Below are 25,764 nucleotides of genomic sequence, written 5' to 3'. Positions count from 1 at the left end.
GTTAAAAAATTTAGAGATAGCGGCTTTTTATTTTATGCATGGAGGAATCCATTAAAGGACAGGCTCTGAAGTAGTATGTAAATCACACGCCTTTCAAGGTAGCACTAGGGCAAATTCAGCCCGTCAACTAATGATGAAGCTCATTATATGCAGGGAGTATTGGTAATGAGGAAACAGTCACCCGGCATTCCATGTTCCAACATAAATCCGTCTAATATGTGAATATATCCACGTCTAATTAAAGACTACAGATTCCATATCCCCCCTTTATTAGCCAACAAAAAAGGAGACGTTCAAAGGACTCCGAAGCGCTAGGAAGGTAAATTTAAAGGGGCAAAACCTTCCTTGATTTGCTTGGGCTAAAATTAATATTAATTTTTTTATTCTATTACTTTTTATTTTTAATTCATCATTACAGGAATAGAATCCCCCAGAAAAGGAAGGAACAGCAGGAGCATAAGGGACAGTGGGAAACTCGTATATTCGCGTGCGCTGACTCCATGATGGTGGTGGTGGTGGGGAGCTCTCATTCATGATGACCCACTAATAAGGTCTGGGGGTCCTATTAAAGGAGGTGCTGGGGTCAGTGCTGTCTTCCAAGGTCAGCAAGGGACTGATGATTGGCCTAGGGCAGTGATGGCTAACCTCGGGCACTCCAGCTGTTGTGAAACTACGACTCCCAGCACGTTCCATTCATTCCTGTGGAGTTCTGAGAACAGCCAAGCAACTGTGCATCTTGGGAGTTGTAGTTTTACCACAGCTGGAATGCCGGAGGTTAGCCATCACAGGTCTAGGAAGTCCAGTCTATATCCTGGTGGTCTCCAACTTGTGCTCTTTGCTAAGCTACAACTAGCAGCATGCAGATAGGATGGGAGTTGTTGCGTCACAATGCTGACTTTAAAGGGGTTGTCCCATGAAAAATATTCTTCAATTTTCAAATCAGCACCTGGAGCTGATTACTTTTGTAATTGCATGTAATTAAACATTTTGTATAGCCATGGAGTTATTCAATAAAATGTATCGTTATAGCGCCACCTGCTGTTTGTTTTTTACTTATTTCTTTGTCCTGCTCACTGAGACGGCCGCACATGTTCAATTTCATCCTTCAACTGCCTCCTGAGTTGTGATAAGGAGAGAGCTGCAGCAGAAATGACACGCCCCTGAGCTTCAGCAGAAAGGACACGCACCCCCCTAAACTGCAAAAGAAAGGACACGCCCCCATGCGCTTCAAAAGAAAGGACACGCCCCCATGAGCTGCACCAGAAAGGACACACCCCCTGAGCTGCAACAGAAAGGACACGCCCCCGAGCTGTCAGCTTGATATAAATCTAGACGAGCAATGGATGGTGAGATCTCTGGATCCATGTGAGGTACAGGGCTGGTTCTAGGTTTGCTAGAAAGAGATTGTTATGTACTTACTATATGATGTCTGATTTTCATTTTTTACATTACTCATAGGATAACCCCTTTAAGAAGACCGCAAAATGGATGTCATATGAACACGTGGCAGTGGTCATTCCCGTCTTCCATGGTAAGAAATGGTCTGGTATTTGGCCTCAGATATACAGCCCACACTCTTCATCATTAATTCCCAACCTATGCGATCTCCCTATCACAGCTCAGGGGGGCCTGTCCTTTCTGCTGCTGCTATCTCCCTATCACAGCTCAGGGGGGCCTGTCCTTTCTGCTGCTGCTATCTCCCTATCACAGCTTAGGGGGCCTGTCCTTTCTGCTGCTGATATCTCCCTATCACAGCTTAGGGGGCCTGTCCTTTCTGCTGCTGCTATCTCCCTATCACAGCTTAGGGGGCCTGTCCTTTCTGCTGCTGCTATCTCCCTATCACAGCTTAGGGGGCCTGTCCTTTCTGCTGCTGATATCTCCCTATCACAGCTTAGGGGGCCTGTCCTTTCTGCTGCTGCTATCTCCCTATCACAGCTCAAGGGGGCCTGTCCTTTCTGCTGCTGATATCTCCCTATCACAGCTTAGGGGGCCTGTCCTTTCTGCTGGAACTCTCTCATTCTAACTGTCACAGGTTCTAACAGTAGATCTGGTAGCAGCTAAACAAAGAAACTGAGCATGTGCGACCATTTCAGCAATGTTACTGGGGTGGACAGAGAAATAAGAAAAAGAACAAACAGCAGGTGGCGCGGTACAGATAGAGCTTATTGGATAACTCATTGACTATCCTATATTTTAAATTAAAGGCAATTACTTAAGTATTCAGATCCCGGGACTGGCTTGAAAAATATGGAATATTTTTGGCCGGACAGTGACTAAAGGCTGGGGTACCTCTTTAGGAATGATGGAGACCCCTACATGTAATAGGGGCTGCAGAGAACTCTACTTTTCTGCTTTATAGGCCTCATGCACACAAACGTATTTTCTTTCCGTGTCCATCCTTTTTTTATTGCAGATCCATTTTTTGCGGACCGCAAAATACATACAGTCGTGTGCATGAGGCCTTACCTGTATAGAGTTAAATTCCTTTTATCAGGAATATTCCGTCATCCAGCACAGACTTACAATATCACGTGGAATTTCACAAGGTAACGCAGAACAAACGGAAGAGATTGGTGAGGGTCTGTCCAATAATCCAGACTATCTGATAATCCGGGACCGATCAGACCCATTGCCTTCACGCATGGGCATCAAATGACACATTTGCCCTGAATCCTAAAAATCGTAGCTATAGGGGGTGCCGAGGTAGCAGTTGCAACTGGGCCCTAGTGCCTTAGAGGGGGCCCCTTTACCATTCAAAGAGTTCACAGGCCACCTTGTAGATGGCAAATGGCAGGTGGAGGGCCACATTACAGATCCTGCGCTGGGGCCCAGGAGATTATATGAAATCTACCCAGCATGCAATGCAACCGCCATCTCGCCGCGCTGCTTGCACTAAATCTCCGGTGCGAGCGCGAGTCTTTCGTCAGAGCACTGCCCAGGTAAGTGAACTTCTGAGCATGACTGATGAACGGGTCACCCTGGGAGGGGACAAATCCTATAGAACACTAAAGCCGTCGCCGTAAGATTAAACGCTTCTGGAATGTTCACGTGTTAGCAGATGTAGCAGAGCTGGATTTGTCATTGACGCTATATCAATAATGCATCTAGGTGAAATTCAGCTCTGCTACATCTGTGCAAAGCTGCAGGAAGACAACCCTCCGGAACCATTCTGTCCCTCCTCTCCCTTTCACTACCGACACTTAGATCACACACTACACCCACCTACCTTCGCCTTTGATTCAGTTTTGCTTTTTTTTTTTTTTTTTCTCCTCAGTCCTTGGGCTCCGAACAGCAGTTCTAAAACTTGAGTCGGTTTGGAGAACATACAGAAAAGAAGGGGGTCAAGCAAAACCGGAGCAGACTGGGCGCCCAGTGCAGCCAGACATGCCTGCTGACAAAGGGTATAAGCGAGTATTTACAGTATTGTTTACACTGGAATAAGTATCCCTCCCAATGATCAGCATACACAAGTGCCGGTGGGGGGGAGGACCAGGGCGACATTCACAGGCGGCGTGCAGCGCTTTATCTCAGCAAAGCCCAATGCACAATTCTTCCCTGGACTCCAGCAAAAATGTAAGAAAAAAAAAAGTTAAAAATTACAATTGCAAACTCAGCTCTGCTACACCTCTTTCTAACTCTAGATAGTGATTAGCCACATTAATAATAATAATGATGATAAAAAAAAAGTTTGTTTGCCATCCAGTGTTAGGCATGTGGCTGTACCTTGTACAATATGATAATGTGGTGTGCCAATGGACTAACTCAGCTCTACTACATCTCTCACTATGAATCTAAGGGCTCATTCGCACGACTGTAATGAATGGTTCCGCATCCGTTGCACAATCGCGGACAAGAATAGGCATTTCCATAATGGGTCGCCCGTTCCGCAAATTGCAGAACCGCATGGACGGCATCCGTTTTGCAGATCCGCAATTTGCGGACTGCAAAACACGGAGCGATCTTCTAAATGTGCCCTAAATCCGAGACAGTTCCCCTTTGCAACAGGGCTCATGCACACAAACGTATTCTTTGTCCGTGTCCGTTCCGTTTTTTGTTTTTTTTTGCGGCCCGTATGCGTAACCATTCACTTCAATGGGGCTGCCAAAAATAACGGAATTGACTCCGCGTGCATTCCGTGTCCGTATGTCCACATGTCCGTTGTGCAAATTTAAAAAAAAAAATAAAATAGAACATGTCCTCTTATTGTCCGCATTATGGACAAGGATAGGACTTTTCTATTAAGGGGCTGGCCGTTCTGCAAAATGCGTAATGAATGGTATCCGTGTTTTGCGGATTCGTTATTTGCGGACCGCAAAACAGCAATGGTCATGTGCATGAGCCCATAATAAAAGGTTTAAGGTTTGGTTCACATTTCCATTCTGAGATTCCGGCACAGAGCAGCGTTGCCGGATCCTTTACTTCACCGCCGGATCCCCGTTGACTAATGAGATTCGGCGGTGATCCGGTCAATTTCCGGAATAAATGCCGGGTTTTGTACGGACAAAAATCGTTGCAACATTTTTTTTTTTTACAGCTGACAGCCGGATCTCCAAAACGTAGAAGTGCATGAGGCCTAACCAGGGGGTCGAGCCTACGTTCACATCTCTGTTTAGGCAGAGGAACAACCCATCGGAATTACCATAGCCAGACACCGCCGCGCCGCGCCAGACTATAATGGGATCCGGCGGGTTTTCAGCAGAAAATGGCAGCATGCAGCACTATTTGTCTGCTAGACAGATGGCATTTATGCTGGAAAACCCATTATAGTCTGGCGCGGTGCGGCGGTGTCTGCTGAAAACCCGCCGGATCCCATTATAGTAAATGGGGATCCGGCAGTATGCAGCGGTGTCCGGCTATGCCGGATATGGTAAATCCCGGTAGACTGCTCCTCTCCTCTACAGGAATGCCTTAACAGAGATGTGAACGTAGCCTAACGCTTTGTAATATGATAAGGTGTGCCAAATAGCAAACTCAGCCCCACTACATCTATCTCTAAAGCTTTATACCTCCATCATTTGCCACAATAAAAAGTTTACTTGCAGTCCAGAGTAAAGAGCTGTGCAGTGTGCCAAATGAGAAACTCAGCTCTGCTACATCTTTCTCTCGCTCTAAATCTCTATACAGTCATCATTTGAGGATTATAAATAAAGTTTACTTGCAGATGGCGGCAAAACATTTTTAATGTTGCAACGTGGTATGTCGGCCACGCTACATCTCGATAGCTACATATGCTTGGCAGGTGGTAGTAGGAGGTTTAGGTACAGTCGAGGTAAAACACATTGTAATATGGCTCTTTAATAGGCGGTGTACCAAGTGACAAACTTAGCTCTGCTACATCTCTGTAAAAATAAGTTTGTCATTTACAACACTGAAAGGTTTGGGTGTAAAAAGCTTTAATATAACAATATGGTGTGCCAAATGACAAACTCAATCTGCTTCATCTCTCTTCATATAAACCCACAGTGGTCACTATAGGGGATAAAGTTTCGAATAATGCACTGCAACATGACAATGAGGTGTGCCAAACAGCAAACTCCACACTGCTACATCACTGCAAATCTGGATGTCGTCATTTACATTACTCGAAGGTTTAGTCGCCCTCAGGGGGGTAAATTGCTTGACAACACATTTTAATGTGACAAAGAGGCGTGCCAAATGACAAGTTCGGCTCTGCTACATCTCTGCCTAAATCTAGTTACCGTTGTCATTGGAAGTTATCCCAGGGTAATAATAAAGTTTACTTCAGGTCGGAGTGGAATACATTGTAACAGGACTATGTGGCGTGCCCGATGACAAACTCAGCTCTGCTGCGTCTGAAGTCTGCAGAAACGGGCAGAATGCGGTACCTCTCTGCGGCAGCATGGTGCTGCGTCCTGCGACACGCGCATATGCGTGTCTGCACCCTTTTGTATGACGATACGTTCCTGGAAGTTTCTTCCTTATGGGCTGAGAATCCCAGAGGGGGCCCCTAAGTCCCAGGGACTGTGGCTCTGACAGGGATGTAACCATATTAGGATGTGTATGAGAATATCAACAATAACAGAACAGCCAGGGAACTTTTTTTTTCTTTTTTTTTTCTTTTTTAGCAGCTCTTGGTGTCAGCGGCGGCGCTTTCTTTGCTTGTTTAAACAGCCCCCCCCCCCCCCCCCCCCAAAAAAAAAAATATATATATATAAAATGTAAAAAATCAGACCTCTGAAAATGCACACAGTCAAATCAACAACAGCAGCTTAAAACTGAGCGTAAAGTACATTGTATTCCCCGGCCGATACAAGCTCCGCTATATTTAACCACGTAACTCCCAGGGGAGGCTGCCATGTCCCATTACAGCTGCACCTGTACAGGATTTAAAGGAGAAGTCTCCATTTCTGAATTAAAGTGCACCTGCCACCTGTAAGGTCAGAGAAACAATGGCTATGAGGGACCACACTTATCAAAGGAACTTAAAGGGGTCCTCTGCTTCGGACAATTCCTACCTGTTAGGCCTAGTTCACACGAACGTATGGCTTTTATATTCGGATCTGTTTTTCACGGATCCGTTGTTCTGTTTTTGAGTTCCGGTGTGTTTCCGTTTCCGTTCCGTTTTTCAGTATGGCATATACAGTATACAGTAATTACATAGAAAGAATTGGGCTGGGCATAACATTTTCAATAGATGGTTCCGCAAAAACGGAACGGATACAGAAGACATACGGATGCATTTCCGTATGTGTTGCGTTTTTTTTTTGCGGACCCATTGATTTGAATGGAGCCACGGAACGTGATTTGCGGGCAATAATTGGACATGTTCTATCTTTCAACGGAAAAACGGAAATACGGAAACGGAATGCTTACGGAACACATTCCGTTTTTAATGCGGAGCCATTGAAATTAATGGTTCCGTATACGGACCGTATACGGAACACAAAAAAACGGCCTGTACACTCGCAAAAAAAAACGATCGTGTGAACTAGGCCTTAGAAGGGTCTCTTGACAATAGGCCAATCGCAACGTGTCCATTTGCCGAAACCCTCAGGGATCAGCCGGGTGGTAAGTGCTCAATTTTCCTGCAGCGCTACCACAAGGACCCCACTTATTCTAAGAGAGCAGAGCAACTTTAAAGAGGTCCTCTGCTTCGGACAAGTCCTACCTGTTAGAAGGGTCTCTTGACAATAGGCTAATCGCAACGTGTCCATTTGCCTAAACCCTCAGGGATCGGCCGGGTGGTAAGTGCTCAATTTTCCTGCAGCGCTAACACAGGGGAAATGAAGCATTACAGGGCAGGTCCTTCAGAGCAGCTCATCGCTCCACTCTAAGGGCTCATTCACACGACCATATGTCTTTTTCAGTGTTTTGCGGTCTGTTTTTAACTGATCCGTTTTTTGTTTCAATAGTGTTTCCGTTCCCGTTCCGTTTTTCCGTTCCGTTTTTCCATATGGCATATACAGTATACAGTAATTACATAGAAAAAATTGGGCTGGGCATAAAATTTTCAATAGATGGTTCCGCAAAAACGGAACAGATACGGAAGACATACGGAGTACATTCCGTATGTGTTCGTTTTTTTGGGCGGACCCATTGATGTGATTTGCGGGCAATGATAGGACATGTTCTATCTTTGAACGGAACGGAAAAACGGAAATACGGAAACGGAATGCACATAGAGAACATTCAGGTTTTTTTTGCGGAACCATTGAAATAAATGGTTCTGTATACGGACCATATACAGAACACAAAAAAACGTTCATGTGAACGAGCCCTAACCAAGAGATGAGGATACTGATTACAGGACCCCCCTATTAATTTAGAATATCCTTTACAGGGTATACAAAAATAGGTTTGCAAAAGCAGAAAACTCCTTTAAAGGGAACCACAAAAAGTACTCTGAATTCTTTTGCAATTGCCTGTAATTAAAAATTTACTGAGGTAACTGAACGATTCAATAAAATGTATCTGTATAGCGCCATCTGCTGTTTATTGTTTTCCTTATTTCTTGTCCAACTCACTGAGGTGGTCGCACAGGCTCAGTTTAAATATTCAACAGTCAACAGTCACATCTTCTATTAGAAACTGTTAGGCCTCCGCCGCCTCCTGCACACGAACGTGGTCGTGCTGCGGGCCGCAATGCACGAATACCGACCGTGGGGCAGCCACAGCGGATCGCGGACCCATTCACTTTTAATCGGTCCGCGACCTGCCCGTTCCGCAAAAAGATAGGACATGTTCTATCTCTTTGTGGAACGCAAGTACGGGACGAAACCCCACAGAAGCACTCCGTAGTGCTTTCGTGGGTTTCCGTTCCGTGCTTCCATTTCGCATCTCCGGATTTGCGAACCCATTGAAGTGAATGGGTCCGCATCCGTGAGAAAGGACACGCCCCCCTGAGAAAGAACACGCCCCCCTGAGCTGCCAGCCTGAAATAAATCTAGCAGAGCAATTGAAGCAATGAATGTGGAGATCTCTGGATCCATGTGAGGTCCAGGGCCGGTTCTAGCTTTATTAGAAAGAGGTTGTCATGTCCTATATGATGTCTGATTTTTAATCTTTACATCAATAATGGGATAACCCCTTTAAGGTGCAAGACAGTCAGTAGTTAGTGGAGACCCTTAAGCCCACCCAGGCTATCAATTGACTATGTTGGCATCAAACGTAAAGGGAAAGTGTCACAAGAACAGGACCTCTCTGTATGAAGGAATCTGTATATGTTCTATCAAAGAAGGATTTTGTTGCATCTTTGCCACCTTAGCTCCCCAAAGACCAATCTGCGGTCCACCCAGATCTGCAGGAGATTGTCATGTAGCTCCTGTGGGCTGTGCTGAATGGCTGATTCACCCAGGGGTCGCATACCCAGTAAATTATTTCTAAAGCCTCTAGATTGATACTTTAAGGGAGCTATATCCAGCACAATTACACCCACGTGCTTCAAGTTACTAAGACAACTTATAGATGCCCCAATGTAAATGATTGGTCTCATTAGTATTGTAGGTTCACTTTAATTTAGTGTGTCCTTGTAATATTAATATTATTTAGTGGGTTGAGATACTATGTAATGTGGGACTGTCAAAGTTTTCATAGGAACTAGTGAAAGACAACTATCCCCATACTGCAAAAATAGTAATGCATAGCTGGCTTACCCTAAACTAAGCTACAGGTAGTAACTTCGGTATAACAAAAGTTACTCAAAGTTAGCAATGGAAGTAAAACTAATTTAGCCAAAGAAGAGCGCCACCTAGCGTAGAAGAGTGCAACCTAGCGTAGAAGAGCACCACCTAGCATAGAAGAGCGCCACCTAGCATAGAAGAGTGTCATATAGCGTAGAAGAGCACCACCTAGCATAGAAGAGCGCCACCTAGCATAGAACAGTGTTATCTAGCGTAGAAGAGCGTCACCTAGCATAGAAAAATGTCAACTGGCGTAGAAGAAGAACGTCACCTAGCATAGAAGAGTGTCACCTAGCATAGAAGAGAGCCATCTAGCGTAGAAGAGAGCCACCTAGCATAGAAGAGTGTCATCTAGCGTAGAAGAGCGTTACCTAGCATAGAAGAGTGTCACCTAGAGTAGAAGAACACCACCTAGCATAGAAGAGTGTCATCTAGCCTAGAAGAGCGTCACCTAGCATAGAAGAGTGCCACCTAGCATAGAAGAGTGTCATATAGCATAGAAGAGTGTCATCTAGCGTAGAAGAGCATCACCTAGCATAGAAAAATGTCAACTGGCGTAGAAGAAGAACGTTACCTAGCATAGAAGAGTGTCACCTAGCATAGAAGAGAGCCATCTAGCGTAGAAGAGCGCACCCTAGCATAGGAGAGTGTCATCTAGCGTAGAAGAGCATTACCTAGCATAGAAGAGTGTCACCTAGAGTAGAAGAACACCACCTAGCATAGAAGAAGAACGTCACCTAAAATAGAAGAGTGTCACCTAGCGTAGAAAAACTCCACCTAGCATAGAAGAGAGTCACCTAGCATAGAAGAGAGCCATCTAGCGTAGAAGAGTGTCATCTAGCATAGAAGAGTGTCATCTAGCATAGAAGAGTGTCAACTAGCATAGAAGAGCGCCACCTAGCATAGAAGAGCGTCAACTAGCGTAGAAGAGCGTCACCTAGCATAGAAGAGTGTCACCTAGCGTAGAAGAGTGCCACCTAGCATAGAAGAGTGTCACCTAGCATAGAAGAGCGCCACCTAGCATAGAAGAGCGTCAACTAGCATAGAAGAGCGCCACCTAGCATAGAAGAGCGTCAACTAGCGTAGAAGAGTGCCACCTAGCATAGAAGAGTGTCACCTAGCATAGAAGAGTGCCACCTAGCATAGAAGAGTGTTACCTAGCATAGAAGAGTGTCATCTAGCATAGAAGAGTGTCAACTAGCATAGAAGAGTGTCAACTAGCATAGAAGAGCGCCACCTAGCATAGAAGAGCATCAACTAGCGTAGAAGAGCATCACCTAGCATAGAAGAGTGTCACCTAGCATAGAAGAGTGCCACCTAGCATAGAAGAGCACCACCTAGCACTTCGGCTATTGGGAAAACTATAACCCTCAGCATGATCAGGTACCCTGCTGCTGTCAGGGAAAGTAGGAAGTTACAGGATTAGATTTAACCAAGGACAGTCCCCCAACTTTGCAGCTAGATTGACTTTTTGGGCCCCTTAGTCAATTACAACTGTGTAATACTTTATTTCACCAGTGGAGGTGCTGCAGGTATATAGAACACTTGCTAGCAGGTTCTACCACAGATCACAGATGATCGCTGGAGGTCTTCTTTACTCAGCTTATCGACAGGGGACTCTTCCAACAAAAAGTGGTCAACCTCTAACGCTCTTCTCAGGTACTCCAGTCTGCTCTAAAATTGCTATACATTCCCCAAGCATTCTGGTCTCTGGAGGACATGGCAAGTCCATGGACAGTCAAACAGATTTCAATGGAAACAGTGTAATACTTTATTTCACCAGTGGAGGTGCTGCAGGTAAAAAACAATACTTGCTAGAAGGTTCTACTATAGACCACAGATGATCGCTGGAAGTCTTTGTTCACTGGAAGTCAGAGGACTCTTCCAACAAAAAGTGGTCCACCCCTAATGCTCTTCTCAGGTACTCCAGTCCACTCTAAAATTGCTATATATTTCCCAAGCACAGGGCGAAATTCACACTCTTTCTTAACACTGAAAAACAATGAAGACGTCACTCCGATCTATTTATGAGCAAAGGCTCGGTACAAAATAAAAGTAGAACTTAACAGACATATCAAAATCAATAAATCAGACAAACAAGCCGCAGTTCAAAAGTTCAAAGACGCGATGTCCAGTCCAACTCGTCTTACCACTCAACCAATAATAACGCGAGTCCATCACTCCTCATTGAAGAGACACTTTCATGGGTTCATTTTCATTAGTCCGTCTCGTGGATAGCGTCTCGCTCTTTATGTATGCGCTAAAATAAATTAGCCGTTTCACCAAGCGGTGGGATTCTTATATAAGGCATTAGCACAATGCTCCGTTTTCCAGTAGGAGTAAATAAATAAATCAATAAATTCAATCCAGAGTGATTTCGTTATTGCGCGGCTTCGGAGCGCCTCCCGTATAAGTGTTTTATTGGGTTTATTTGTTTCAATAAACGCCGCAGCAGGGCAGATATCTGGACTGAAAACAATCCATCGAGGAGACTTTTTGAATAAACTTAAATGTTGGAAGCAAAACGCCTGAAAACTGATCTGCAGGATCGGTTAACTGGAAGGGAAGGCATTGCTTTACAATTGTTTTATATTTTTTTTAATTATAATCTATTTACATAATTAGGAGGGCAGGCGCCGTGCCGCAGCTTCTGCTGTAAATCAGCTTTAAAGGTGTATTGTCATCATGTTAGGTGATGGTATATAGCTACTTCCCTGTCCTCTGACCTAAAAAGAGCATGCCCACTAAACTCTCCCACAGAAATATTTGCTCAACTTTAAAATAAAGCTAAAGATAACAGTCATCTCATCACCACAGGTAGGATTACAGTGAAAGGTAACACCTCTATTATAAAGCTGGAGGCACATAACTTGGGATCCATCATGGCAAATAGATTTCGGGCACAGTTTAGCTCCTTCCTTTCCGAGACCTCTGCTCCTGCAACAGAGCATGCCCACTAGACTGTCCCATAGAAATCATTTTCCCAAATTAAAAATAAAGCTAAAGATAACAGTCATCTCATCATCACAGGTAGGATTACAGTGAAAGGTAACACCTCTATTATAAAGCTGGAGGCACATAACTTGGGATCCACCATAGCAAATAGATTTCGGGCACAGCTCAGCTCCTTCCCTGACCGTTGCTCCTGCAACAGAGCATGCTCACTACACTACACTACTCTCCCGGACTCATGTGATGTATCACTAGCCTGGGTCACCACTTTATGTGGGGATATGACCTCTCATATCTCTCTCTTGGTGGTCATAAAGTGATGACATGTTTTAGGGACACACCATCACTTCACAAGACGAGTCCTCTACGTCTAGAAAATGATTTCTATGGAACAGTGTAGTGGGCATGCTCTGTTGTAGGAGCAGAGGGAAGGCAAGGACCTGAGAGGTCATATCCCACTGATCATAAAGTGGTGACCCAGGCTAGTGATCCACCATATGGTAGATTGCAGTGGGCATGCCATCAGGGACGGAGCTGAGCTGTGCCCAAAATCTTTACAACAGAGGTGATACCTTTCACTGTAATCCTACCTGTGATGATGAGATGACTGTTTCCCTTTTCTTAATACAGTTAGTAACATGACAAAAGTATCTTTGCTTTTGTTAGATTAAAGATCTATGTCGACGCACATCATTTTCTTCACATGAATATATGGGGCGGCCATCTTGCCTGAGTTGATGCAATAGCTGTGGCACGAGTGTAGTGGGCATGCTCTGCTATGTAAAGAGGTAACAGTACAGTGGGGGGGGGGGGGGCTAATGTTACCAGAATGACCCTGTAATCAGCCGTAGAATTGATTTACAGCAGGCACGTGGACAAAAGTCACAAAATAACTAATTGACTTCTATGAAAGAGTGTAGTGAGCATGTTCTGTTACATGCAGTAGTAACTGTGTTAAGGAATTATTCAAACGGCTGTAAAAAAAAAAAAATCGGTCCGCAAAAAAAAAAAAAACGGATTGCATTCCACATTTTTGCGGACCCATAGACTTCAATGGGGCCACGTCCCGATTTTTACTCACAAGTACTGGACATGTTTTTTTCATTTTGGGGGCCCTGGAACAGAAAAAAAAGATGTGGACGGCAGAGGGAGTCCTGTCCGCATCTTTCGGACAGGACTCCCTGAATGGGTACGCATCAAATCAGCAAAATACCGCAGTCTGAAGGAGCCCTTATTTAAGATGGTGGAATGAGCTGTACTGTCCTCATCACCTTACACCAGTGCTGTGTTCCTGTGTTACTTGCCTCCAGCTATATAATAGAGATGTTACCTTTCATTGTAATCCTGTAAGCTCTATGATAATAATAATAATGATGACTGCCGACTCTGCTCCCAGTGTTCACAACACAAGCTGAAAAGGAATGTAGTACCCCAGAGCGGGACCTATCATTCTTATACCCTGCTATTGTCTCTAATGGCTAACAAAGAATGAAATAATGTCATCTGTGTATTTAATTCCAGGTCCTTTGACATTGTGCCTTAACAATATTGTTATGCAACTGTTATTACATACTGTATAATGTGCCTGGTTACCCAGCAGGTGGCAGTGTATCTGGCAGAGAGAGATGTTTAGCTAGAATGGTACTTACCATTCCACTCTCCCACCTTTTGGGCAGAAGTGGGAAGTTCTGCTTTCTACCAGGGTAAGGGTTGTAGGGTAAGAGTCGAGGAATTGGAAAGAGACAAGACATGGCACAGCGAGGGGTCTCCCCCTCCTGCAGCAGGAGTCTTCCAGGGGAAGCAGCTCGAAGAGCACCACGATTCCTTACAGTTCATAGACTGAGGATTACGAGGGGGTTAATGGCCAAAGGCACCCCACTCAAAGGTACCATAACTGCCAGAAAGTCCAGTAACCAGACTGAAGCCAGAGATTAGCACAACAGAGAAAAAGAAAACAAGGTATTCAAATTTACCTGCCAGTGCACCCGAAAACCTGCTGGAGCCGAGAGAAAGATCAAGTTTTGTTTGAATGACACATGTTTATTGCAAGTTTATTCAACTAAAAACCATTGGACTTTACTAAGTCTGGACTTCTACTCCACCAATTACAACTCCTTTGAATGCTGCGGAGCCTAACCCTGGGGAGTGATGGTATCCAGGTAGGAGCACCGTGACACATAAACTATCAGGCCACATCACCACTCGGCATTCCTAAAAACCTGGGACACAATCGGCCCGGGAGGGGACACACACACACACACGTTAGGGCCAGTGCTCCTTTATCCCTAATAAAATATTTCATATTCTGTTGATGGGATACGAGTACAACAAATATTCTCTGATCAGATACAGATCATCTCTTAATCTGGCATTTATTAATCCAGAAAGCCTGCTGGCCCGAGGCTCTTTCAGTAACGCAAGGTTAAAGGAATTTCCCTGTACATATGACAAATATAAAACATTTATATGCCGGATCTGTATCCACATCTGCTGTGTTCAGGAGTAAACTGATGTATACATTGATCTGCGAAATGAAAGACAAAACAGTGCACGACGTATAGCGCGCGTTATGTGGCAGGTGAATGGCAGCGTCTGAAGGTTGTCAATTTAAAGCGCTTAACCTTTCTAATAGAAAATTCTAGTAATAGCTAAAGTGAGGACAATTATCTTCATTCAGAAAGTTCCCCAAGAGAAAAGAGAGAAGCGGGAATTAATGACATGAGAGACAGAAGAAGTGCAGCGCGAGAGCGAGAACCGCACGGCCCGTATAATAACGTCTATCTATTTATCTATCTAATATCTATTTCAGATATAGCAATCTACAACTCTGTGTATGTCACGTAACCATGAACCAGACGTACAACAAGAGATAAGTGAAAATAAGAAGGCTTTATTGAAAATAAAGCTGTAAAGCAAAAGTCCAAACGGATGGTGAAACCGAGCAGAGTCTTTGCGAAGCCAGAGGTCAGGAACCAGAAGGGTAGTCAGACGAAGCCAGGATCAGGAACCAGCAGGGTAGTCAGACGAAGCCAGGATCAGGAACCAGCAGGGTAGTCAGACGAAGCTAGGATCAGGAACCAGAAGCAGCAGCAGTCTTAGAAGCATGTGAACACAAGAGGACCAAGCAAGGAACTGAAGCCACAGACCTTCTATATATATGAGCTAGGCATCCAGCTCCTCCCAGTGGGAAGGAGGAGCTGCAGGGTGGAAGGCTACAAGAAACCCAGAAACCAAGATGGCCGCCAGCACATGTCAAACGAAGGAGAACAGCAAGAAGGTAAGACCATGACAGTACCTCCCCCTCAAGGGCCCCTCCTCCGCGGAGCACAAAACGGTTTCTGAGGGAAGCGTGCGTGGAAGGCTCGGAGCAAGGCAGGAGCATGGACATCTGCGGAGGGAACCCAGGAACGCTCCTCTGGACCATAACCACGCCAATGGACCAAAAACTGCAACCGACCGCGGACCAGGCGTGAGTCCAGGATATTGCTCACCTCATATTCCTCACGATTGCCCACTTGGACCGGACGAGGCCGAGGAACCGAGGAAGTGAAACGATTACACACCAGTGGCTTCAACAGGGAGACATGAAACACGTTGGAGATCCGCATGCCAGGAGGAAGCGCAAGGGCATAGGCTACCGGGTTTACCCTGCGAAGCACTCGGAAGGGACCAACAAAGCGAGGCACCAGCTTGGGAGTGGGCACTCGAAGGTTGAGGTTGCGGGTGGACAACCATACACGGTCTCCGACCTGGTAGGAAGGAGCAGGCGCTCGTCTGCGATCAGCCTGGAGTCTCTGGCGCTGCGCAGAGACCTCAAGGGACTTCTGGATCTGTACCCAAGAAGCACGTAGGACGGAAAGGTGATCCTCCACAGCCGGAATATCCTGGGGAGAGAATACCTCCGGTAACACGGCAGGTTGGAACCCATAATTGGCCATGAAGGGAGACGTCCCAGAGGAAGAGTTCACCGCCGTGTTCCTGGCAAACTCAGCCCAAGGCAGGAGGTCAACCCAATTGTCTTGGTGATCGGAGACATAGCAACGAAGGAATTGCTCCAAGGCCTGATTGGATCGTTCTGCGGCCCCATTGGACTGAGGGTGGTAGGCCGAGGAGAAGGAGAGATGAATCCCCAACTGGGAGCAAAAGGCGCGCCAGAACCTGGACACAAACTGACTCCCCCGATCCGACACAATCTCCTTGGGCAAACCGTGCAACCGGAAGACCTCCCTGGCAAAAATCGTGGCCAACTCTTGTGCAGAGGGTAACTTCTTGAGAGGAACACAGTGGCACATTTTGGAAAACCGATCCACAATCATGAGAATGACCGTATGGCCTCGGGATGCAGGGAGGTCCACAATGAAATCCATCCCCAGGTGTGACCATGGGCGCTCCCCGGTGGCTATGGGTTGCAGAAGGCCCAACGGAAGGTGCCGAGGGGACTTACTCTGGGCACAAACGGAGCATGCCGCTACATATGCGGCGATGTCGGAACGTAGGGAAGGCCACCAGAACAGACGTGAAACAGCCCAGGACAGCTGATTCTTTCCAGGATGCCCCGCGGTCTTGGAGTTATGGTAGGTTCGCAACAACCGAGTGCGCAACTCCTCAGGCACAAAACATCTGCCGTTGGGTCTCCCAGAGGGAGCACCAGATTGAGCCGCCAAAATCTGCTCACCCAGGGGAGAGGTCAGGCTGGTGCGAATGGCGGCCAGGATCTGATTCGGAGGTATGACCGAAGTCGGAATCGACTCCTCCCTGGACAGCTCTGAGTACTGCCGTGATAAGGCATCCGCCCTGATGTTCTTGGAACCGGGTAGGTAGGAGACCACGTAATTAAAACGTGACAAGAACAGAGCCCATCTGGCCTGACATGGTGTCAATCTCTTGGCCTCAGAAAGGTAGGTCAGATTCTTGTGGTCCGTCAGGATGAGAACCGGAACCACCGAACCCTCGAGCAAGTGCCTCCATTCTTTAAGGGCCTGCACGATGGCCAATAACTCCCTGTCACCAATCTGATAGTTGCACTCCGCGGAAGACAGTTTCCGGGAGTAAAACCCACAAGGAAGCAGAGGACCCTCTGGTGTTCTACGCTGAGACAGAAGGGCGCCTACTCCCGTCTCAGACGCGTCCACCTCGAGGACAAAGGGCAACCCAGGGTTGGGATGCGACAGAATCGGAGCCGACACAAAGGCGGACTTTAGGGCCTCAAAAGCTCGGATGGCCTCGAGCGGCCAGACCTGGGAATTACTGCCCTTCCTGGTCAGATCCGTGAGAGGCTTGGCCAGCATGGAAAAGTCCCTGATGAACTTCCGATAATAATTGGCGAAGCCCAAAAAGCGCTGCAGGGAACGAAGACCACTGGGCTGGGGCCACTGTAAGACAGCCGAAACCTTCTCAGGATCCATGGAGAACCCCTCAGTGGAAATGATGTAACCTAAGAAGGTTACCTGGGATCGGTGAAATTCGCATTTCTCAAGCTTACCGAACAGCTTGTTCTCTCGTAACCGTTGCAACACTCGTCTGACATCCAGAATGTGGGCCTCCATGGATTCAGAATATACCAAGATGTCATCCAAATAGACCACCACACACTGTTGCAACAGGTCACGGAAAACATCGTTGATGAATTCCTGAAAGACTGCGGGCGCATTGCACAACCCAAAGGGCATAACCAAGGATTCGTAATGACCGGTCCTGGTGTTAAACGCGGTCTTCCACTCATCGCCCGCCTTGATCCTTACCAGGTTATATGCCGCCCTCAGGTCGAGTTTGGTAAAGACCGTGGCCCCTTTAAGGCGATCGAACAGCTCGGAAATCAAGGGTATCGGGTAAGCGTTCTTGATCGTGATGCGATTGAGACCCCTGTAATCGATGCAAGGCCTCAACTCACCGCCCTTCTTTTTCACAAAGAAAAATCCAGCCCCTGCCGGGGACGAAGATTTGCGAATGTGTCCGCGTGAAAGCGCCTCCCTCACGTACTCCTCCATGGCCTCATTCTCCGCTACCGACAGTGGATAGACTTTGCCACGAGGAGGAACGGCACCAGATTGTAACTCTATGGCACAATCGTATGGGCGGTGCGGAGGTAGGGCAACCGCGCGCACCTTATCGAATACATCCCGGTACTCCTCGTATTCAGGAGGCAACAGAGAGTCCGAGGAAGTACACAGCAACTTGACAGACCCATGGATGCAACTAGCCCCACACTGCGGTGACCACGAGAGGATCTCGACCGATCTCCAATCGAAAGTCGGATTATGCTTCTGGAGCCAGGGGTACCCCAAGACCACCGAGTAGTGTGGAGACGAAATAACCTGGAGGCAGACCGACTCTCTGTGAACGGCACCAATGGCTATCCCCACTGGAAGGGTCTCATGAGTCACGTGTGGCGGCAGAAGGGGTCTGCCGTCTATCGCCTCAAGAGCCAGTGGAGAACCTCGAGCCTGCAGAGGAATGGAATTGGCGGCAGCGAACACACTATCAATGAACAAACCACCAGCACCAGAGTCCACCAACGCCTGGGTCGTCACCGAGCCCCCGACCCAGGAGAGGACAACAGTGATCAGTGGTTTGTCAACACGGGAAACCGGGGACGAGGAGACTCCACCCAAGATCTGCCCCCGACAGGATCTCAGGTACGAGCGTTCTCCCGGACGGTTCGGACATGCCAACCGAAAATGCCCACCGAGACCACAGTACATGCATCGGCCCTCGCGTCTCCGGAGTGCCCTCTCCCCCTCGGACAGGCGAGCAAACCCCAGCTGCATGGGTTCACCCCCAGACAAGTCATCCCCAGGAGGCACGGGTGGGACAGCAAACGTAGGCACCAATCTGTTAGAAGACCTCCGCAGGTTCTCCTTAAAGGAAGGTCTCTCCCTGAGTCTGGTGTCAATCAAAATCAGGAAAGAAATAAGAGACTCGAGCTCAACTGGTAGGTCCTTAGCTGCAACCTCATCCTTCAAGGCATCCGAGAGACCATGAGAGAAAGCAGCGACCAGAGCCTCATTATTCCAGCCCACCTCTGCTGCCAGGGTACGAAACTCAATGGCGTATTCAGCTACGGATCGTGAACCCTGTCTGATGGACATAAGGAGCTTCGCAGCAGAGGCAGCACGAGCCGGCACATCGAATACCTTCCGAAGAGAAGCAACAAAACCGGAAAACTCGGCAACCACCGGATTGTTGTTCTCCCATAAAGGGCTGGCCCAGGCCAAGGCCTTGTCCGAGAGCAGCGAGATCAAGAAGCCCACCTTTGATCTCTCAGTGGGAAAGGCATGTGGCAGCAACTCGAAATAAATGCCCACCTGGTTAAGGAAACCTCGGCACTGAGTTGGCTCTCCCCCAAAGCGCTGTGGAAGAGGGGCAGAACCGGTCATACCCCGAAACACCGCAGGCGCAACAACAGGTGTCGGGGTAGACTCTGGCACAACAACCGGAGCGGCAGTAGGAGCGAGCCCAGGAGCGACAACCGACCCATCGGCAACGGGAGCGAAATGAGCCGTGCGTTCAAGCAGGGTTTGCAACGCCACAGCGAACCGACCCAACAGGTGATCCTGCTGATCAAGTCTGGCAACCAGCGTGGGTAGCGAGGATGGCCCTGTACCGTCAGAATTCATGGCTTGGTCCTAATGTCACGGAACCATGAACCAGACGTACAACAAGAGATAAGTGAAAATAAGAAGGCTTTATTGAAAATAAAGCTGTAAAGCAAAAGTCCAAACGGATGGTGAAACCGAGCAGAGTCTTTGCGAAGCCAGAGGTCAGGAACCAGAAGGGTAGTCAGACGAAGCCAGGATCAGGAACCAGCAGGGTAGTCAGACGAAGCCAGGATCAGGAACCAGCAGGGTAGTCAGACGAAGCCAGGATCAGGAACCAGAAGCAGCAGCAGTCTTAGAAGCATGTGAACACAAGAGGACCAAGCAAGGAACTGAAGCCACAGACCTCCTATATATATGAGCTAGGCATCCAGCTCCTCCCAGTGGGAAGTAGGAGCCGCAGTGTGGAAGGCTACAAGAAACCCAGAAACCAAGATGGCCGCCAGCACATGTCAAACGAAGGAGAACAGCAAGAAGGTAAGACCATGACAGTGTATCTCTACTGTATCTGTGTGAGAGCATGATGGACATATATAGGTCCTATACATATCTATCTATCTATGTATCCATTAATATATGTACCTATCTATATCACATCTAAGTATCTATCAATCTAATTTCACTATGTAATTATCTATCTGCTATTTATATTTGAATCCATGAATCTTTGAATTTAACGTATGTCTATCTACAATCTATCTCTCTATCTATCTACTTATCTCGCTCTTGCTATCTCTATCTATCTATCTATCTATCTATCTATCTATCTATCTATCTATCTGTCCAGAGGCAGACGGTTCATAGACCCTACAGGGAGATTTACAGATGGGCTGCCGGCCAGGTACATAACTATCTGATATTTTAAGCATTAATTAAAAGCGGTCGTCCGGGTTCTGAGCTAATGGGCTGTTTTGTTTACACTGACACACTGCTAGGCGGTGTTTCCGGCACTAATGGGCGGTCTTTAGCGCCGCCCTACGTTGTTTTACAGGCTAGAGCAGCACTAAAGACCGCCCATTGGTGACGGTGACGTCATCAGGCTCACTGTTAGGCGGAAACCTCCACCTAGCATGCCCATCAGAAGTCCGGAATGTCACCGGATCTGAAGAAAAAGCCCTTGCTATACAGTGCAGGGCAAGGGGGAGCATGAAATGCTTGGATGCTCCAGTCATAGGGGCTAATTGGGTGAAGAAGAGGTTATTTCTAAGTTCAGCTCTGAACCCAGACAACCCCTTTAACGCTAGGAGTATCAGATACTTATGCAACTGGCCACTTGCAGGTGCCCTACTGAACTCCACTGTATCACCGTCCTCAGGGCGTTGATACCATTGTATACTGTAATGATGGCAGCTGTGTTTTGTGCTGCACTGTTATCTTTGGTTCTGCTGGGGCAGTATTTTGTGCTGCACTATAGTATTGCAGACCCTACCTACTTCTATTGTCTCTGCCTACTTGTGTTGGCCCTGTGGTCTATCAGTTTGGATCCGCCTACAACATGGGGCCACTTTCAGTTCTCAGTCTGTCTGTCTATCTGTCTATCTATCTGTCTATCTATCTATCTATCCATTTATGGCTACTTTCACACTAGTGTTAATATTTTCCAGTATTGAGATCCGTCATAGGGTCTCAATACCGGAAAAAAAAAAACACTTCCGTTTTGTCCCCATTCATTGTTAATGGGGACAAAACGTAACTGAACAGAACGGAGTGCGCCAGAATGCATTCTGTTCTCATACCGGAGGGAAAACCACGGCATGCTACAGTTTTCTTTCCGTCCTGTGATACGGAGCAAAACGGATCCGTCATGACCCACAATGCAAGTCAATGGGGACGGATCCGTTTTCTCTGACATAATCTGACATAATAGAAAACGGATCCGTCCCCCGTTGACTTTCAATGGAGTTCATGACGGAGCCGCCTTGGCTATGTTAAGGATAATACAACCGGATCCGTTCTGAACGGATGCAGACGGTTGTATGATCAGTAACGGAAGCGTTTTTACTGAACCCTGCCGGATCCAGCAAAAACGCTAGTGTTAAACTAACCTATCTCTGATTATCTGTGACTATCTATCTATCTATCTATCTATCTATCTATCTATCTATCTCTCATATCTATCTATCTATCTATCTATCTATCATCTATCTATCTATCTCTCATATCTATCTATCTATCTATCTATCTTTAAAAAAAACTAGAGAACACAGCAGCACTCGAGGCCTGATGCAATGAAATTAAAGTACTATCCCATTCATAAGTGATATCTATGGAGACTTCTATATTGCTTTTACAATAGCGGTGATATTTATGATGCTGGTAACAGTAATGTAGTAGTAATACAATTCCCTACAGAGATTAAAAAAAAAATCTCATAAAAAGTGCTAAAAATAAGCCATCGGAACCCAGCTGAAATTAAATAAAACGCACAAATTATTTCACCAGGGTAACAAGTATAATTTAATTAATTTACATAGCTGCATGAAATCATCTTGACCAAGAAATCTGCACCTAGAAGTTCTCCGCAGAACAGGCGGCCTCGCGGCTTTTCCAGTTGTCTGTAAATAATCTGTTTGCTCGGGGTAAAATAGACGACAGGTAAGTTGAGCTCATTACCCAGCATGCCCAGCCGGTCATTGTGGGGTTTGGTAAATGCTCCTCGTGTCTTCAGATCAGTAGACAGGAATTTCTGGAGTTTTAATAAGACACAAAAGCTGCGGCACGTCTTATTTACTTCTCATAATATCTCCATTTATGATGCTTCAGCACAAGTGCAGCGCTTAATGCCGCTTCTCTCCTCTGCGCTGACATTGACACCCAGGAGAAAATGCAGAAAATGTCACATACTGTAGAGATGACAGACAGTGGAGGATACTGGGTGACAGCATGGAGACCGGGCGCTGTATACAATGTATCTATAGACAGACAGAGATAGATAGATACATAGATAGATAGATAGATATGAAATAGACAGATAGATAGAGGATAGATAGATAGATAGATAGATAGATAGATAGATAGATAGATAGATATGAAATAGTTAGATAGATGACGAATTGAGATAGATAGATAGATAGATAGATAGATAGATAGATAGATAGATAGATAGATAAATGGACATATAGATATATGTTCCAAAAAGTGAGGAAGCACTCCAAATTCTTTGGTGAAAGAAACAAATTATTCCTTTTATTCATAGATAGATAATAGATAGATAGATAGATAGATAGATAGATAGATAGATAGATGATAGATAGATAGATAGATAGATAGATAGATATGAGATAGATAGATAGATAGATAGATAGATAGATAGATATGAGATAGATAGATAGATAGATAGACAGGTAGATAGATAGATATATAGATAGATAGATAGATAGATAGATAGCAGTGTGCTTCCTCTTGTAGTCCTTGTTTGCTTTTGCATTGCAGCCGAGGTAGCATGCACCTGAACTTGGAGGTGCTGGTCTAAGTTTCTTGTACATGGGTTCAAGGCTGTGTGTCTGTGGCAGGTAGGTGTTGTACTTGTTTCATTTACCTGCCATTGCCATATGCTGTTTATGTTCCCCTTCCTTTGCAGTCTGTCCAGTGAGACTCCTGTTAGTCGGTGTCTTGGAGGAACAGGTCATCTTACCCTGCTCCTAGTCCAGGGCCACCCTGAGGGCTAGTAGGGATTATAGGTTCCAGAGTATGAGCCCTCCCACCATCAGGGTCGGCTCATACGGCTAGGAGACAGGGTCAGAATTAGGGACGTATTAGGAGGTGACCTGCTCCCTGATTCCTGTCCTGGCCTAGCAGCGACCAGCATCTTCTGTCATCGCACGGCTGAGGGTTTTTCCCATCCTCAGCCGTGACAGATAGATCCCGACTCCAACACCATGCATCACATGGCAAGACTACACCTCTGAGCTGACGTTCCCTGTACGGAGAGCATCAATTCAAAATGACTTCTTCCATCTTGTGAGGAATATGTGAATTTGTCTTTAGACCTGCATACTTCCCAACGGTGCCTGGAAATCAAACCTCAAAAGATACAAGCTTCCTGGGCGTTTTAAGGTTAGGAACCTTTGGCTTTTTTAAGGTTGGGGTCTTGGGGCTTGAACCTGAACCACAAATTGTATTTAAACTGATGGAAATGTCAGAATTTTGGACCAGAGGAGAGCGTCATGGTCCAGGGACTGTGCGTTTTCTATACATTTTATAGAAATGTAATCCTGCGGAAACAAAACACAAGGGCGACTGTGTAAACCACATGTGCATTATACAAGGTCCGGGGGGGGGGGGGGGTGAGAGGACGGAGACACCGTCTGCACACAGCGGTTAGCAGGTGAATAGAGAATAATTTTCACTACGTCTCAGAAGTTCCAAGTCAGGGACCTAACTAATCAAAGGACTCAGCCCTCTGAAGCTTTAATTCTACAGCTTTATTTATATTCATCCGGGTCTCAGAGGTTTTTACATGAAAATTCATCTTTGAATAAAAGTATTTTTGCCTCATATTTCCCATTCTCCTGCTTGAGGCAGTTTAAGTTTTGCAGACTAGTATTTGAAGGTGGCAAAGCGAAATAATTACTTAAAACAATATCTTTTGAAATGTGAAGGAAAATCATAGAAGTTCTACAGATATATCATCTGGCCAACTATGATCACAGTTTGAGAGTCCCAAGAGATCTCCACAAGCATGGGATCTACTATTTTGTCATCTGTATTTTGGGCAGCCCATAGGTTCTTCACAAGGATGATGTCTACTTTTGGGTACCCTTTCTGTGTCTACTGTTTATTGAGAAGCCGATAATTGGTGGCAGATACCCACAAATACAGGTCTACCATTGGGTACTATTCTGTACATTTGGCATCTATTGGCTCACCAGCATGGGGTCTACTCTCTCTGTCATCTATCATGCCACCCATGTGGCTTTCACAAGCATCAGGTCTTATTTTAGATACGCTTTCTATGTCTAATGTCAATTGGGCCCCCCATAGGGTCTTCATAAGGATGGGGTCTACTACTGTCTACTACTACTACTAAGTACCCTCTCTATGTCTACAGCCTACTGGATCACCTTTAGTGTGTTCACAAGGAAGAGGTCTACTATGCAGTACTTCTCTTTGTCTATTAGGCTGCCCATAGGGTCTTCACAAGGATATGATCTACCATCTGGCACCATCTCTATGTCTATTGTCTCTTGGGCCGCCCATAGGTTCTTCACAAGGATGGGGTCTACTACTCGATACCTTCTCTTTGTCTACAGTCTATTAAGCTGCTTAAAGGGTCTTCATAAGGATAGGGTCTACCATTTGGCACCATCTCTATGACTATTATCCACTGTGCCACACACAGGCTCTTCACAAGGATAGGATCCACTACTTAATACCTTCTCTTTGTCTACAGTCTACTGGGCTGCCTATATGGTCTTTATAAGGATAGGGTCTACCATTTGGCACCATCTCTGTGACTATTATCCACTGTGCCACACACAGGCTGTTCACAAGGATGGGATCCACTACTCAATACCTTCTCTTTGTCTACAGTCTACTGGGCTGCCTATATGGTCTTCATAAGAATAGGGTCAACCATTTGGCACCATCTCTATGACTATTATCCATTGTGCCACACAGAGGCTCTTCACAAGGATGGGATCGACTACTCAGTACCTTCTCTTTGGCAACAGTCTACTGGGCTGCCTATATCGTCTTCATAAGGATAGGGTCAACCATTTGCTACCTTCTATGGCTACTGTTTATTAAGCTACCGCTAAGGGCACTGGGCACTTTCTCTACATTTATTATCTAATGGGTTGCCCGTTGGATCACAAGTTTAGAGTTTTATATAGAACTGCCCATAGATATTAATGTCTCTTAATCCAGCTAATTTTAGACAAAAACTTGGTCAACAGACATATGTCCATGAGCCCCATAACCCCAGGCAACCAATCTCAGAGGCAAAAGTGAATGTCTTTGCTCTACCTTCCTGTCTACATTGACATCACCATTCCCTCTCAGTTAAAGCTGAGGCATTTGCAATTTGTGTGATAGCACAGAGAGCATCCCCTGTCATCATTTAAGGGGGCATCACT

At 46.1% G+C, this 25,764-nt stretch overlaps 1 protein-coding gene across 6 annotated transcripts in view; it reads right to left on the bottom strand.

Annotated features, from left to right (window-relative positions):
• Positions 1-25,764, bottom strand: part of FOXP1 (forkhead box P1) — a 655,361-nt gene that overhangs the window by 338,061 nt on the left and 291,536 nt on the right. Inside the window, exon 1 of one of the 6 annotated variants that reach the window (XM_040408628.1) lies at positions 3,227-3,249. The exons of the other annotated variants lie outside the window; for them this stretch is intronic. The gene's annotated coding sequence lies outside the window, so the exon portion shown is untranslated. Of the gene's footprint in view, positions 1-3,226; positions 3,250-25,764 lie in introns of those variants that run through there. 6 annotated transcript variants of the gene reach the window in all.

The sequence above is a fragment of the Bufo bufo genome, chromosome 9, assembly GCF_905171765.1.
Source record: "Bufo bufo chromosome 9, aBufBuf1.1, whole genome shotgun sequence".
NCBI classification, from domain to species: Eukaryota; Metazoa; Chordata; class Amphibia; order Anura; family Bufonidae; genus Bufo; species Bufo bufo.
The sequence above is the reverse complement of the archived record's forward strand: the minus strand, read 5'-3'. Positions and strand labels throughout refer to the sequence as shown.